Source organism: Oncorhynchus masou, chromosome 9, assembly GCF_036934945.1.
Source record: "Oncorhynchus masou masou isolate Uvic2021 chromosome 9, UVic_Omas_1.1, whole genome shotgun sequence".
NCBI classification, from domain to species: domain Eukaryota; kingdom Metazoa; phylum Chordata; class Actinopteri; order Salmoniformes; family Salmonidae; genus Oncorhynchus; species Oncorhynchus masou.
The window spans coordinates 45,414,382-45,432,266 of record NC_088220.1 but is presented as its reverse complement, the minus strand read 5'-3'; positions in this window follow the sequence as shown (position 1 = coordinate 45,432,266).

Here is a 17,885-nt window from a genome sequence, read left to right as displayed (position 1 = left end):
CTGAATAATTTTGCACACCCAATTTTTCAGTTTTTGATTTGTTAAAAAAGTTTGAAATATCCAATAAATGTCGTTCCACTTCATGATTGTGTCCCACTTGTTGTTGATTCTTCACAAAAAAATACAGTTTTATATTTTTATGTTTGAAGCCTGAAATGTGGCAAAAGGTCTCAAAGTTCAAGGGGGGCGAATACTTTCACAAGGCACTGTACGTATACATATGAGATGAATAATGTAGGGTATGTAAACATTATATTAGGTAGCATTGTTTAAAATGGCTAGTGATATATTTTACATCATTTCCCATCAATTCCCATTATTAAAGTGGCTGGAGTTGAGTCAGTGTGTTGGCAGCAGCCACTCAATGTTAGTGGTTGCTGTTTAACAGTCTGACGGCCTTGAGATAGAAGCTGTTTTTCAGTCTCTCGGTCCAAGCTTTGATGCACCTGTACTGACCTCGCCTTCTGGATGATAGTGGGGTGAACAGGCAGTGGCTCGGGTGGTTGTTGTCCTTGATGATCTTTATGGCCTTCCTGTAACATCGTGTGGTGTAGGTGTCCTGGAGGGTAGGTAGTTTGCCCCCGGTGATGCGTTGTGCAGACCTCACTACCCTCTGGAGAGCCTTACGGTTGTGGGCGGAGCAGTTGCCGTACCAGGCGGTGATACAGCCCGCCAGGATGCTCTCGATTGTGCATCTGTAGAAGTTTGTGAGTGCTTTTGGTGACAAGCCGAATTTCTTCAGCACCCTGAGGTTGAAGAGGCTCTGCTGCGCCTTCTTCACGATGCTGTCTGTGTGAGTGGACCAATTCAGTTTGTCTGTGATGTGTATGCCGAGGAACTTAAAACTTACTACCCTCTCCACTACTGTTCCATCGATGTGGATAGGGGGGTGTTCCCTCTGCTGTTTCCTGAAGTCCACAATCATCTCTTTAGTTTTGTTGACGTTGAGGGTGAGGTTATTTTCCTGACACCACACTCCGAGGGCCCTCACCTCCTCCCTGTAGGCCGTCTCGTCGTTGTTGGTAATCAAGCCTACCACTGTTGTGTCGTCCGCAAACTTGATGATTGAGTTGGAGGCGTGCGTGGCCATGCAGTCGTGGGTGAACAGGGAGTACAGGAGAGGGCTCAGAATGCACCCTTGTGGGGCCCCAGTGTTGAGGATCAGCAGGGTGGAGATGTTGTTGCCTACCCTCACCACCTGGGGGCGGCCCGTCAGGAAGTCCAGTACCCAGTTGCACAGGGCGGGGTCGAGACCTAGGGTCTCGAGCTTGATGACGAGCTTGGTGGGTTCTATGGTGTCAAATGCCGAGCTGTAGTCGATGAACAGCATTCTCACATAGGTATTCCTCTTGTCCAGATGGGTTAGGGCAGTGTGCAGTGTGGTTGAGATTGCATCGTCTGTGGACCTATTTGGGCGGTAAGCAAATTGGAGTGGGTCTAGGGTGTCAGGTAGGGTGGAGGTGATATGGTCCTTGACTAGTCTCTCAAAGCACTTCATGATGACGGAAGTGAGTGCTACGGGGCGGTAGTCGTTTAGCTCAGTTACCTTAGCTTTCTTGGGAACAGGAACAATGGTGGCCCTCTTGAAGCATGTGGGAACAGCAGACTGGTATAGGGATTGATTGAATATGTCCGTAAACACACCAGCCAGCTGGTCTGCGCATGCTGTGAGGGTGCGGCTGGGGAGTCAGTGAAGGAGAGTCCGCATGTTTTCGTTGCAGGCCGTGTCAGTGGCACTGTATTGTCCTCAAAGCGGACAAAAAAGTTATTTAGTCTGCCTGGGAGCAAGACATCCTGGTCTGTGACTGGGCTGGTTTTCTTTTTGTAGTCCGTGATTGACTGTAGACCCTGCCACATACCTCTTGTGTCTGAGCCATTGAATTGAGATTCTACTTTGTCTCTATACTGACGCTTAGCTTGTTTGATAGCCTTGCGGAGGGAATAGCTGCACTGTTTGTATTCGGTCATATTACCAGTCACCTTGCCCTGATTAAAAGCAGTGGTTCACGCTTTCAGTTTCACGCGAATGCTGCCATCAATCCACGGTTTCTGGTTAGGGAATGTTTTAATCATTGCTATGGGAACGACATCTTCAACGCACGTTCTAATGAACTCGCACACCGAATCAGCGTATTCGTCAATGTTGTTGTCTGACGCAATACGAAACATATCCCAGTCCACGTGATGGAAGCAGTCTTGGAGTGTGGAATCAGCTTGGTCGGACCAGCGTTGGACAGACCTCAGCGTGGGAGCTTCTTATTTTAGTTTCTATCTGTAGGCAGGGATCAGCAAAATGGAGTCGTGGTCAGCTTTTCCGAAAAGAGGGCGGGGCCTTATATGCGTCGCGGAAGTTAGAATAACAATGATCCAAGGTTTTGCCAGCCCTGGTTGCGCAATCGATATGCTAATAAAATTTAGGGAGTCTTGTTTTCAGATTAGCCTTGTTAAAATCCCCAGCTACAATGAATGCAGCCTCAGGATGTATGGATTCCAGTTTGCAAAGAGTCAAATAAAGTTCGTTCAGAGCCATCGATGTGTCTGCTTGGGGGGGAATATATAAAGTCTGTGATTATAATCGAAGAGAATTCTCTTGGTAGATAATGCGGTCGACATTTGATTGTGAGGAATTCTAAATCAGGTGAACTGAAGGATTTGAGTTCCTGTATGTTTCTGTGATCACACCACGTCTCGTTAGCCATAAGGCATACGCCCCCGCCCCTCTTCTTACCAGAAAGATGTTTGTTTCTGTCTGCGCGATGCGTGGAGAAACCCTCTGGCTGCACCGACTCCGATTACGTCTCTCCAGTGAGCCATGTTTCCGTGAAGCAAAGAACGTTACAGTCTCTGATGTCCCTCTGGAATGCTACCCTTGCTCGGATTTCATCAACCTTGTTGTCAAGAGACTGGACATTGGCGAGAAGAATGCTAGGGAGTGGTGCACGATGTGCCCGTCTCCGGAGTCTGACCAGAAGACCGCCTCGTTTCCCTCTTTTACAGAGTCGTTTTTTGGGTCGCCGGCTGGGATCCATTCCGTTGTCCTGGTTGAAAGGCAGAACACAGGATCTGCTTCGCGAAAGTCATATTCTTGGGCGTATTAATGGTGAGTTGACGCTGATCTTATATTCAGTAGTTCTTCTCGACTGTATGTAATGAAACCTAAGATGACCTGGGGTACTAATGTAAGTAATAACACGTAAAAAAAAACTGCATAGTTTCCTAGGAACGCGAAGCGAGGCGGCCATCTCTGTCGGCGCTGGAAGTTCACCTTACAGTGAAATGCTTACTTACAGGCTGTAACCAATAGTGCAATTAAAATAAAAAAAGGTGTTAGGTAAGTAAAGAAATAAAAACTACAAAAAAAACAGTAGCGATGCTATATACAGGCACCGGTTAGTCGAGCTGATTGAGGTAGTATGTACATGTAGATATGGTTAAAGTGACTATGCATATATGATAAACAGAGAGTAGCAGCAGCGTAAAAGAGGGGCACATAATGCAAATAGTCCAGGCTATATTATTATAGTGTGTGTGTGTGTGTGTCAGTGTCCTAACAAATATAAAAATCTGCATACTTTTAGCCCTTTCCAGCTTTATGCAAGTCAACAATTCTTAATCTTGGGTCTTCTGAGATCTTTGGTCGAAGAATGGTTCACATCAGGCAATGCTTTTTGTGAATAGCAAACTAAAATTTGGAGTGTTTTTTTATAGGGCAAGGCAGCTCTAACCAACATATCTAATCTTGTCTCATTGATTGGACTCCAGGTTAGTCATTAGCCTGGGGGTTAATACTTTTTCCAACCTGCACTGAATGTTTCAATTATGTATTCAATGTAGAGAAGAAAAATACAATCATTTGTGTGTTATTAGTGTAAGCAGACTGTTTGAACCCCCCAGGCTAATGACTAACCTGTCTCTGTCTCCTACCCTGTTCCCTTTAACTCTGCTCCTGTTGTTGTGACTTAGATGAAGATCAGATAAAATTTGATGACCAATTTATGCAGAGATCCAGGTAATTCCAAAGGGTTCACTTACTTTTTCTTGCCACTATCTCCCATTTATAACAATGCACTAATCTATCAAATTTTCTCACAGTAAGTTTAACCTGTGTATGTGCTTGTTTATGTCTCTGTCTCTGTCTCCTACCCTGTTCCCTTTAACTCTGCTCCTGTTCTCCAGGACCTCAAGGTTCTGCCCAATACACAAACGTGGATCCACCTGATGTCCTCCATTACCAACCACCCTCCAACTTTTCATTACATCATCTACAGCTACTGTTGTTCTCATGTTGTCATTATCTGCTAAGAAAGTTCTTTCTCGATCATACCGAGCACATAATGTGAGATACACAGATTAACTTAACAAGAGCACTGCAAACACTCAGAACACCTTTGCCCGCTTTGAGGAGAATACAGTGCCACCGACGCGGCCCACTACCAAGAACTGTGTTGCTCCCCCTCTCCTTCTCTGTGGCCGATGTGAGTAAGACATTTTAAACGTGTTTACGGACATATTCAATCTCTCCCTATCCCAGTCTGCTGTCCCCACATGCTTCAAGATGGCCACCATTGTTCCTGTACCCAAGAAGGCAAAGATAACTGAACTAAATGACTATCGTCCCGTAGCACTCACTTCTGTCATCATCAAGTGCTTTGAGAGACTAGTCAAGGATCATATCACCTCCACCTTACCTGCCTCCCTAGACCCACTTCAATTTGCATACCGCCTCAATAGGTCCAAAGACGATGCAATCACACTGCCCTATCCCATCTGTAAAAGTGGAGGTACAGCATGTAAGAATGCTGTTCATTGACTACAGCTCATTATTCAACACCATAGTTCCCTCCAAGCTCATCATTAAGTTTGAGGCCCTGGGTCTCAACCCCACTCTTTGCAATTGGGTCCTGGACTTTCTGATGGGCCGCCCCCAGGTGGTGAAGGTAGGAAACAACATCTCCACTTCGCTGATCCTCAACACCGGGGCCCCACAAGGGTACGTTGCTCAGCCCCCTCCTGTACTCCCTGTTCACCCATGACTGCGTGGCCATGCACGCCTCCATCTCAATCATCAAGTTTGCAGACAACACAACAGTAGTGGGTTTGATTACCAACAACGACAAGACATCCTACAGGGAGAAGGTGAGGGCACTCTAAGTGTGGTGTCAGGAAAAAAACTCACTCAACGTCAACAAAACAAAGGAAATGATTGTGGACTTCAGGAAACATCAGAGGGAGCACCCCCCCCATATCCACATTGACGGGACAGCAGTGGAGAAGGTTCCTCTGCGTACACATCACGGACAAACTGAAATTATCCACACAGGCAGTGTGGTAAAAAAGGCACAACAGCTCTTCAACCTCAGGAGGCTGACGAAATTTGGCTTTCGCCACCTAAAATCCTCAAAGTTTTACAGATGCACAATTGAGAGGATCCTGTCGGGCTGTATCACCACCTGGTAAGGCAACTGCACCGCACACAACTGCAAGGCTCTCCAGAGGGTGGTGCGGTCTGCACAACGCATCACCAGGGGCAAACCATCTGACCGACAGCAACCGATGTCACAGGAAGACCAACAACTGTTACGTTCCCCAGTTTGTGTTGTAGTTTGTGTATTTGCATGTGTTTATTTCAGGAAATGGCTTCCTGAAATCCCTCAAGCAGCTGATTGGTCAACTCCATGGCTAATTGAAGAGCTGACCCCACCCCCTCGTCAAGACACAGCTGTCTCCAGTTACATATTCATTCTGAAGCTATATAAAAGCCAGTGTTCTGTTCAGGAGATTCATTGCTGGGAGGTCATTGCAGAGAGATTGAATGTGATAGAGAATCATTGCTGAGAGAGGAGGCTGATGGCTGTGGATAATTTACTATGTTAGTTGTTGGTAGCAGTTGGTATGTTCAGTGAGTTTGTTGCTCAGATAGAGCTTATTTGATGTACTTTGTTTGAGAAATGATTTGTTCTCCTGTTTAATTTGTTCCCAGGGGGGAAGGGGAAGGCACCTAGGGAGTGCTTAGGCAAGAGGCCCGCGGGCATACATATACCCGTAGTATATTCACTGTCTAGGCACAATAGGTAAGACCTGAGCAGAACACCCCCTGTATTTTGGTTAGGGCACCAGGTGGTGCTAAATTAGGTAAGTATAGGAGAGGGGGGGGGGCTTTGAGATTTACTTTGCTTTGGTTCCGTCCATCCCCTTTTCCCCATATTACCGTGTAAAGGAATAAAGTCCTTGTAAACGGTACCACATTCTGTCTGTTGTCATCCTTACTCGCACCTACAGTCCATACCTTTTTCACTTCACGGAGAGTTGAGTTGTAGCAGGGTTAGCGTTCCCTCTTCATAGAGACGTGCGTAACAACAAAAAAAGCAAGGTCAGTGCAGGTGCATCAAAGCTGGGACCGAGAAGCTGTTTTTCAGTCTCTCTCAAGGCCATCAGACTGTTAAACAGCCATCATTAACAGAGGCTGCTGCCTACATACAGACTCGAAATCATTGGCGACTTTAATAAATTAATCAGGCACTTTAATAATGTTTACATATCTGACATTACTCATCTCAAATGTGTATATACTGTATTTTATGCCATCTATTGCATCTTGCCTATGCCGCTAAGTCATCGGTCATCCATATACAGTTGAAGTCGGAGTATGTGGTCATCCATATACAGTTGAAGTCGGAAGTTTACATACTCCTTAGCCAAATACATTTAAACTCAGTTTTTCACAATTCCTAACATTTAATCCAAGTAAATAATTCCCTGTCTTGTGTCAGTTAGGATCACCACTATATTTTAAGAATGTGAAATGTCAGAATAGTAGTAGAGAGAATGATTTATTTCAGTTTTATTTTTTTCATCACATTCACAGTGGGTCAGATTACATACACTCAATTAGTATTTGGTAGCATTGCCTTTAAATTGTTTAACTTGGGTCAAATGTTTTGGGTAGCCTTCCACAAGCTTCCCACAATATGTTGGGTGAATCTTGGCCCATTCCTCCTGACAGAGCTGCTGTAACTGAGTCAGGATTGTAGGCCTCCTTGTTTGCACATGCTTTTTCAGTTCTGCCCACACATTTTCTATAGGATTTGAGGTCAGGGCTTTGTGATGGCCACTCCAATACCTTGACTTTGTTGTCCTGAAGCCATTTTGACAAAACTCTGGAAGTAAGCTTGGGGTCATTGTCCATTTGGATGACCCATTTGCAACCAAGCTTTAACTTACTGACGTCTTGATGTTGCTTCAATGTTCCTCGGCTTGCAAGCCTCCCCCTTTTTCCTCGATCTTTGTCCCAATGTGCAGTTGCAAACTGTTGTCTTGCTTTTTTTAAATGGTTGTTTTGGAGCAGTGGCTTCTTCCTTGCTGAGCAGCCTTTCAGGTTATGTCGATATAGGACTTGTTTTACTGTGACTATATATACTTTTGTACCTGTTTCCTCAAGCATCTTCACAAGGTCCTTTGCTGTTCTGAGATTGATTTACACTTTTTGGACTGTTGGAACTAGAAGCACAAGAATTTCGCTACACTCACATTAACATCTGCTAACCATGTGTATGTGACCAATCAGCTTTGATTTGAACAAAGAGCAGCAGTACCTGGACTTTGCAGTCTCCCCTCTTCAAGTCCCCCTTCTGAGACTGGCTGTCTGTTGAGAACAGGCAGAACCTCGCAACCACCTCTATTCCAAACACCAGAATGCAGTTTTTTAGTCTATGATGGCCATGTGAGTGGTAAAAAAAAAAATCATAGAAAATAAATCATACAATTGTACCAAAAACTATCAAAGTTTATGTATTAAAATCTTAATATTGCCAGGTTGGTTTTCACAGCTGTTTCACAAGGTATTAGTTGTAAATTACTCTTAGATCGTAGTTATTTGCACCACGTTATTGTTGTATTTATTCTAGGACCTACAATAGATGGGTGTACCACATGGGTGTACTAATGAGCTTTGCGAGTTAGAAAAAATAATTGTGGGACAACTGAAATTATATTATTTCAGTGTAGATAAGGGAAGGGCAGGTAAAAATGAAAACATGATAGCTTGACAAGCCAGTCTATTAATCAAACGAATTTGCATATAAATGGAGTGTAAATTAGCTGACTTCGTGATCTGTCAAGCAGATTACACGTTCTTTGCCTTTTCCGAAAGGTAGCAATGTTGAAGTCATAGAACATCAAATCTAATGTTAACAAGGTACCCAAAAGTAGTTCGAATTAACTTTGTCCTTATATTAGCTTACAGCTTGTTAAAACAGCGAAATTGTCGCGGAAATCAGGCGACGTTGAAAATTGTCATTTAGGCCTTAATGATAATCACAGCGTTGATAAAGCAACGGACGGTAATATTTGGCATGACAGAGCCAAAAGGAGTGTAAATTGGGATGGAGCCTGTCAAAGATCAGCCACAGAGATGTGACTGGGAGGTCTCGCCAGAGCTGTAGTGAATGCAGTGCACACTTGATTCATCTCGATCATGGACACAGATTTCTTGGTAATCTGGAAATTAAGATGAATTAAAAACTAAAACTGGTGAATTTGTAATTGTTTTCAAGAGTGCGATCTAGCAGGCGTATTCTTTAAATCTGTGTCCTTGAAATACGCGAGCATGGTTTTACGCGCAGCAAGCAATTATAACACACTGACCTGAGCTAAATTACATAAAGATGAACCACATTCGTGCAGCCAGAATATAATGAGAAGAAATACAAGTATGTGATTTTGTTCCTTGGGTTAGTACGAATCCGAATATTACGCAACATCTACGACTATTAAGGATTCCTAGTCATTATGACGCAGCTGTCACAAACCGTTGAAGAATCAGGAGGGATTCATTTCGTCAGTTGCTGTCAACTTCGAGCATTACCTGCGTCTTACCACTGTATTTTACTTAATTGTTTCCTTATCCGTGTCTTCTCGTGATATTGAACATTGATTAGCTAGGCTACTTGTTTCTTTTCAAGCAATTATTATTGAACAAGTGTCTCTCTTTTATTGGGTGATCAAAGAGATCTGCATCCATAAATTCAGCTTGTCATGGATGGAAGCTCAAGTTGTGGATGGCCTTGTGCAGGCGATAGTTTACCACAGCCCCCCTCCCCTCCTGGTGAAGATGCAAAAGCTCCACGAAGAGCTTGGCGAGTTGACTGCATTAATGCAGCCTGTCCTGGATCAAAGCAGCAACGCGATGGAGGCTTCACCACAGCCCCCCCCCCCCCCCCACCTGGATCTTTCCTGCGCCAACAAGGGGTTGCCGACCTGATTGCATTAACTTAACCTGTCCTGCTGGATCAAAGCCCAGTGCACACTTCAACACAGATATGGACACGGCCCCTCTCCCCTGAAGCCCTCCTAACACAGATGCAGCTGCTCAGCCAAGAGGTTGTGGAGCTGAGTGCTTCAATCAGCCAAGTTCTGGATGAACCCGAGACAACCGATTTGGACGCACCGACACCTCTCCCTAAAGCCGCCTGGGCCTCCAAGGGTGAGCCTCAGAGGGCCCTGAGCCGGTTCTCCATCTCCAGGAGTGGGGGCATGTCATGGCCGAACTCCATCTACCCTCACCGGCAAACCAGTTCCTGAGGAGAAGCCTGTGGCAATTGTTGACAAGGCTTCCTCAAATCCCAATAAGATGTCTTTCTGGAGGAGGCTGGCATGTTTTGGGAAGAGGAACAAGACTGGATCCACTAAGAACAAGGTCAAGAAGAAGACCAAGGCAAAGGGGGAGAAGACCAAGGTGAAGAAGGTGAGATGACCACTGGCTCATCAGTCATAAGTATTATTATGTGCCAGTGTACCATGACATCTCTAAAGTCTTGTTTCTGTTCTCTGCTTATAGGACACTGCCATGACCAGGGGATATTTCAACCTCAAAACTACTCACAAAGTAATACAACAAACGGGTGAAGAACTGAACTAGGATTTTTATTTAATTGTTTTTCCTATAGATTCAGCTATTAAAACATGGTTGCCTGACCCAAAGACAAACGCATCCTATCCATCAGGATATCCCGAATGGGAGAGATCATAACATACTTATCAAGGCTGGGATGGTTAATGTTGTTAATCATGTTTTCAATTAAGTTTTCTAAATGATCTACCGATTCTACGTGACTTTCATATGATAACTTTAGGGTTCTGACATGAGAAAAAAAGACTCAACATCAAACCCAATGTGGTGATCTGGTAATACAAATTGTGGGTTACAAATCTGGAGAAGTTCAAGCTCCTTTTTAAAACACTATCATTCAGCACCCTATGTTGATATGGGTTGCTAAGTCTTATCAATCAAAGAAGGCTGTTGATAAAGACTTCCCACCACCAGACTCATTTAAAAGCAGTTTAATTAAAACAATGGTAAAACAGTACAAATGTAGGGTCAAGTTACAGTAAGTATATTCAGGCAAATGATCTTGGAGGACAAATGATCTTGCAGTGGGAAGCAGCTTTGAGTCATTGCCTTGTGCAGCAATATCTAACAAGTGAACTAACAATTCCATAACAAATACCTAATACACACAAACCTTTACTTAGATTTGTGTTTATTAGGTAGTTGTGGAATAGTTTATATATAAAAAAAATATATTGAATATTTAAAACGTACAATATACTTGCTGTGAAGCCACTCAACTTCATCACATTAGTCATCTAACAGACCCCCATCCAGAGCAACACACAGAGGCAACCAACATCATGCGCAAGGGCACGTCAACAGATCTCCCACACGGTCAAAAACGGGGACCGAAACCAGCAATCCATCAGCCACCGGCCCAAGCTCCCTGCCCCTCAACCATCCGAGACCCCCCACAGTCCCCCAGGTTAGTCAGCTAACCTGGAGTCCAATCAATGAGATTGGAGACGTTGGTTAGAACTGCCTTGCCGTATTAAAAAAAACTCACAAAATTCTTGTTTGCTATTCACAAGCATTGCCTGATGTGAACCATGCCTCAAACAAGGAGACCTAAGATTAAGAATAGTGGACTTGCATAAAGCTGGAAAGGGTTACAAAAGTATCTCTAAATACCTTGATGTTCATCAGTCCACGGTAAGACAAATTGTCTATAAATGGAGAAAGTTCAGCACTCTTGCTACTATCCCTTGGAGGGGCCGTCCTGCAAAGACAACTGCCAAGAGCACAGCATGCTCTATGAGGTTAAGAAGAATCCTAGTGTCAGCTAAAGACTTACAGAACTCTGGAACATGCTAACATCTTTGTTGACGAGTCTACGATATGTAAAACACTAAACAAAAAAACATTGGCATGTCTGACGTTTGCAAAAGTGCAACTGGATGTTTTACAGCGCTAGTGGCAAAATATTCTGTAGGCAGATGAAACTACAGTTGAGTTGTTTGGAAGATCACTGTGTGGAGAAAAAGGCACAGCACACCAGCATCAAAACCTCATCCCAACTGTAAAGTATGGTGGAGAGAGCATCATGGTTTGGGCTGCTTCAGGGCCTGGACAGCTTGCTATCAATGGAAAACATGAATTCCCAAGTTTATCAATACATTTTGCAGGAGAATGTAAGGCTATCTGTATGCCAATTGAAGTGCAACAGAAGTTTGGTGATGCAAAAGGACAATGACCTAAAACACAGAAGTAAATCAACAACAGAAAGGCTTCAACAGAAGAAAATACACCTTCTGGAGTGGCCCAGTCAGTCCTGACCTCAACCCGATTGAGATTCTGTGGCATGACCTCAAGAGAGCAGTTCACACCGGACATCCCAAGAATATTGCTGAACTGAAACAGTTTTATAAAGAGGAATGGTCCAAATTTCCTCCTGACCGTTGTGTGGGTCTGATCCACAACTACAGAAAACGTTTGGTTGAGGTTATTGCTGCCAAAGGAGGGTCAATCAGTTATTAAATCTAAGGGTTCACATACTTTTTCCACCCTGCACTGTGAATGTTTACACTAGAGGTTGACGATTAATCGGAATGGCCGATTTAATTTGGGCCGATTTTAAAGTTATAACAATCGGTAATCTGCATTTTTGGACACGATCATGGTCGATTACATTGCACTCCACGAGGAGACGGCGTGGCAGGCTGGTTACCTGTTATGCGAGTGCAGCAAGGAGCCAAGGTAAGGTGCTAGCTAACATTAAGCGTATCTTATTAAAAAAAAAATCTTAACATAATCACTAGTTAACTACACGTGGTTGATGATATTACTAGTTTTTCTAGCTTGTCCTGCGTTGCATATAATCGATGCGGTGGCTGTTAAGTTATCATTGAATCACAGCCTACTACGCCAAACGGGTGATTTAACAAGCGCAATCGCGAAAAAAAAGCACTGTCGTTGCACCAATGTACCTAACCATAAATATCAACGCCTTTCTTAAAATCAATTCACTAGTATATATTTTAAAACCTGCATATTTAGTTAATATTGCCTGCTGACATTAATTTATTTTAACTAGGGAAATTGTGTCGCTTCTCTTGCGTTCTGTGCAACAGAGTCAGGGTATATGCAGCAGTTTGGGCCGCCTGGCTCATTGCAAACATTGTGAAGACCATTTCTTCCTAACAAAGACAGCCAACTTTGCCAAACGGGGGATGTTACGGATCGCTTTTTGGCCCGACAGTCTAGGGGGGGATGGTAATGAGACCCGTAACATAACTCATGCAAATTATAAGTGACACAGTAAAAGTGTCAACGAAATAACCAGGACAACTGAAATCTACCGTCAAACTCAAGGTTTATTTGAAAACACACGGTATTGGGGGGAGCAGGAAAAGGGGCTGAGCTGGACCCAAGGAAAGAAACAAGTATTTAAAAAAAAAACTAAGCTAGACTAGCCTACTTTAACAACAGCTAACTAACCAAAAATACAGTGGGTGGTCCGCCCAGTTCTAACTAGTGTATTTAACAGAGTCTACCTCTGGGTAGTGTATGACCATGGGCGACTTGTCTTGGTTTCCCCTTTTCCCACCAGCAATCAAACACCATAACCAAAACAATACTCACAAGTGCTATGGAGGTACTCAAACAAAAGAGAGGTTAATACACACCGAGAGAGTGAACCACAGAGACCTACAGACATGGCATTTACAGAGCGATTGAGCTCTAGAGCAAACAACTGACAGGGTTTTTAAACCTAGGGAAAGGAACTGTGATAGGGTAGGAAAACAGGAGGAGGTGTGTCTTCTGATTGATGATTGATTGGTGACTGATTGGGGAGTGATGATTTTCACCTGTGAGGGGAGAAAGAGATCAAACACAGGATACACACACACACACACACAGGATACCTGTATCCGTAACAGGGGATGATTTAACAAGTGCATTTGCACTTAATCGTATAACATTTGCACATAATCGTTGCACAAATGTGTACCTAACCATAAACATCTGTTACTTTTATTTGGGCTGCAACTTTTGTTAACTCTAATGAACCTTTGCGTCAGAGGTCTTCCTTTCCTGTGGCGGTCCTCATGAGAGCCAATTTTATCATAGAGATTGATGGTTTTTGTGACTGCCCTTGAAGAAACGTTCAAACTTCTTACATTTCCGTATTGACTGACCTTCATGTCTTAAAGTAATAATGGACTGTCAGTTCTCTTTGCTTTATTTGAGCTGTTCTTGCCATAATATGGACTTGGTCTTTTACCAAATAAGTCTATCTTCTGTATACCAACCCTACCTTGTCACAACACAACTAAATGGCTCAAACATATTAAGAAAGAAAGAAATTCCACCAATTAACTTTTAACACGTGTTAATTGAAATTCATTCCACATGTCTACCTCATGAAGCTGGTTGAGAGAATGCCAAGAGTGTACAAAGCTGTCATCAAGGCAAAGGCTGGCTACTTGGAAGAATCTCAAAAAATATATATTTTGATTTGTTTAACACTTTTGGTTACTACATGATTCCATATGTGTTATTTAATCTTTTTGATGTCTTCACTATTATTCTACAATGTAGAAAATAATTTAAAAAAAACCCTGCAATGAGTAGGTGTGTCCAAACCTTTGACTTGTACTTTATGTGTAAAAAATTTGATACCCATTCACACCTCAAACCAGAGAGAAAGCATGTGGTCAGTCAGGGGCATGTCGCCTCTGTAAATATCAGTGGGAACCTGCTTTGGATTCCCATAGCTAGTCTTCCTGGATAAGAGCTAGATGTGCTTGTTATTCCTGGGAGGCACAGTAGTAGCACCTCCTTTTCTCTGTGAAACAACAATGGAAAAATCTAAACAATTCGATCCAAGTAATTTATCGGTTTTATGTCATCAAAAACATGTACAAACTATGGTTTAAAACACATACAGTGAGCTCCAAAAGTATTGGGACAGTGACACATTTGTTGTTTTGGATCTGTACTCCAGCACTTGGATTTTAAATTATACAATGACTCGTTAAAGTGACTCGTTAAAGTGTAGACTGTCAGCTTTAATTTGAGGGTATTTTCATCCATATCGGGCAAACCGTTCAGATATTACAGCGCTTTTTGTACATAGTTCAATTTAGGAGTATTGGAACAATTTCACTTGTGTGTATCAAAGTAGTAAAAAGTTAAGTATTTGGTCCCATATTCCTAGCACGCAATGACTACATCAAGCTTGTGACTCTACAAATTTGTTGGATGCATTTGCTGTTTGTTTTGGCTGTGTATCAAATTATTTTGTGCCCAATAGAAATAATGTAGTGTCATTTTGGAGTGACTTTTATTGTAAATAAGAGTAATGTTTCTAAACACTTATACATTAATGTGGATGCTTCCACAATTACAGGTAATCCTGAAAGAACTGTGAATAATGAATGAGAAAGTTAGATACACCCCAAAAAATGCTAACCTCCCCTGTTATTGTAAGAGAGGTTAAGAGATGTCTTGGGGGTATGATATTTGTGCGTCTAACCTTTTCACTAATCATTATTCACGACTCATTCAGGATTATCTGTAGTCATGGTAGCATCCACATTAATTTAGATGTGTTCATTACATTATATAAAAAGGTAAAAGTTGAAACATCAGGGACGTGTTCATGTGGGCACATTCAAATGATTTGAAAAGGAAAACAAACATTTATGTTTATTTTTGGAATCCAGGTAGTCCCTCTCCTTTTAAGTTTTTCTTCTGTTTGATGCCCAATGAACCTGACCCTAGGCTTACCTGAGGGACACCTGACGCCTGTTGTAGTTGTAACTTTCACATGTTTCGCTTAATAACACTCCTGCTTGTCGTATGAGTCATTTTTCTGAGACGGTGATGACAAAGACAATGGCTCAGGTCTCAAAACAACAGAGATCTGTTATTTACCCAGCTAGCGAACAGAGGACAGGCCTCATCAGGTACTGACTTGGAAGTGGGAGAGACTGTCCATTACATTCCCAGAGTATTAGCCAATCCCCTGTGACAGGGAGGAATGCCGAATGTTCAAAGTTCAGGCTAGGGGGAGGAACACAAGAGGGAGCCTGTTAAAGTTACTGTAAAGAGAGACCAGATACTGTAACAAGCAGAGGATCTGTGCAGGGTCAAAACATCTCAAGAGGCCAAGTATAAGAGTCAACCGCTACATGACTTGGGAGTTGCACTGGTGTTGGGGTCAAATTGTAGTATGATTTGAACTATCAACCATACCTTCCTAGGAGGGAAAAAAGGAGACGTTACTGCATTGACTGAAACATTACCCTTTATGGATAACCAAAATCCAGAATATGTGTTCTAATCCAGTAGGGTATGTATGGTACAATGAATGCGCAGTGAATATGCTAATAAGACCCCTGCAGCAGAGGGATTGTTCTGGCTGAATCGTGGGACATCAGACGCTCTTCTATGTCTTAATTACAGCCCTCGGTGCTATTGGTCATGGGCTTTATGATGGGAGACCCACCCAGACCAGTGTGCACGCTTTTTGAGCTCTGGAGCTACCACAGCCACAGACTCTACAAGCAAATCAAAACAAAATATAATTTTATGTCACCAAATACAGCAGGTGTAGACTTCACCATAAAATGCTTACTTACTCTGCATTGTTGGGAAAGGGATTGTAAGAACATTTGAAAATACAAATAGAAAACAATAACACAAATAACAAGAACTAGTGCTCAGTCCCCTCCTGTAGACCGGACTGTAGACCGTCGTTGGAGGTTCCGGAATGTGGACTGTCGCTGGAAGCTCTGGACTGGGAACTGTCGCCGGAAGCTCTGGACTGTGGAGGCGCACTGGAGGCCTGATGCGTGGTGCCGGCACTGATGGTACCGGGCTGATGACATGCACCTCAGGGCGAGTGCGGGGAAGAGGCACAGGACGGACCTGACTGGGGAAACGCACTTGAGGGAGAGTGCGAGGAGCAGGAACAGGACACGCCTGACTGGGAAAGCGCACTTGGGTTGTGAAGGTACACTGGAGACCTGGTGTGTATAGCTGGCATCAATTGTTCCGGAACTTTAACACACGTTTCAGGACAAGTACGGGGAGCTGACTCAGGTGGTACCAAACTGACAACACGTTCCTTTATTCCAAATCCGTGCGTCCTCCACCAACTCAACAACTCCATTTCTCTCTCCTCCGAATTCTCATTCTTCTCCCAGACTGGCTCTGGTTTACTCCTGGGCTCCGCCGACTCCATGTGCCCACCCAAACATTTTCTTGGGGTTTCTGTGGCCTACCTCTCCGACTTAACTCCTCGTATCAACGCTGTTCCTCTCTCGCTGCCTCTCTCTCCTCCTTCGGACGGCGATACTCCCCGGCGCAGCGTGAGTAGACTACCACATATTTTTTATGAGCTGAAACTCACCAAAACAAACACCGAACCGTGAAGCTACTTGTGTGCACACAAGATCCCACACCTGAAAGTGGGGAAAAAGGGCTGCCTCAATATGATCCCCAATCAGAGACAACGATAAACAGCTGTCTTTGATTGGGAACCATATCAGGCCAACATAGAAATACAAATTCACCTAGATGACCCACCCAAGTCACCATCACGTCCCAATCAACACAGAGAAAAAACAGCTTACTATAGTCAGGATGTGACCCACAGAGACGATCACGTTCTTAAACCTCATTACTCAAAGAGTATATCTAATGATTATACAGACATTCAGAAAGTACACACATGACAAAGCAAATGCAGGTTTTTCGAAATTTTGGCAATTTTATTATGCATTTAAAAAAAATACATTATTTACATAATTATTCAGACCCTTTCCATTGAGACTCAAAATTGACTTCAGGTGCATCCTGTTTCCATTGATAATCTTTAAGATATTTCTACAACTTGGAGTCCACCTGTGGTAAATTCAATTGACTGGGCATGATTTGGAAAGGCACACACCTGTCTGTATAAGGTCCCACAGTTGACAGTGCATTTCAGAGCAAAAACCAAGCCATGAGGTCAAAGGAATTGTCCGTAGAGCTCCGAGGCAGAATTGTGTCGAGGCACAGATCTGGGGAAGGGTAGCAATCAATGTCTTCAGCATTGAAGGTCCCCAAGAACACAGTGGCCTCCATCATTATTTAATGTAAGAAGTTCGGAACCACCAAGACTCTTCCTAGAGCTGGCCACCCAGCCAAACTGAGCAATCGGGGAGAAGAGCCTTGGTCAGGAAGGTGACCAAGAACCCGATGGTGACTCTGACAGTGCTCCTCTGTGGAGATGGGCGAATCTTCCAAAAGGACAACCATCTCTGCAGCACCCAATCAGGCCTTTATTGTAGAGTGGTCAAATGGAAGCTACTCCTCAGTAAAAAGGCATATGACAGCCCGCTTGGAGTTTGCCAATAAGCACCTAAAGGACTATTAGACCATGAGTAACAAGATTCTCTGGTCTGATGAAACCAAGATTGAACTCGTTGGCCTGAATGCCAAGCATCATGTCTGGAGGAAACCTGGCACCATCCCTACGGTGAAGCATGGTGGTTGCAGCATCATG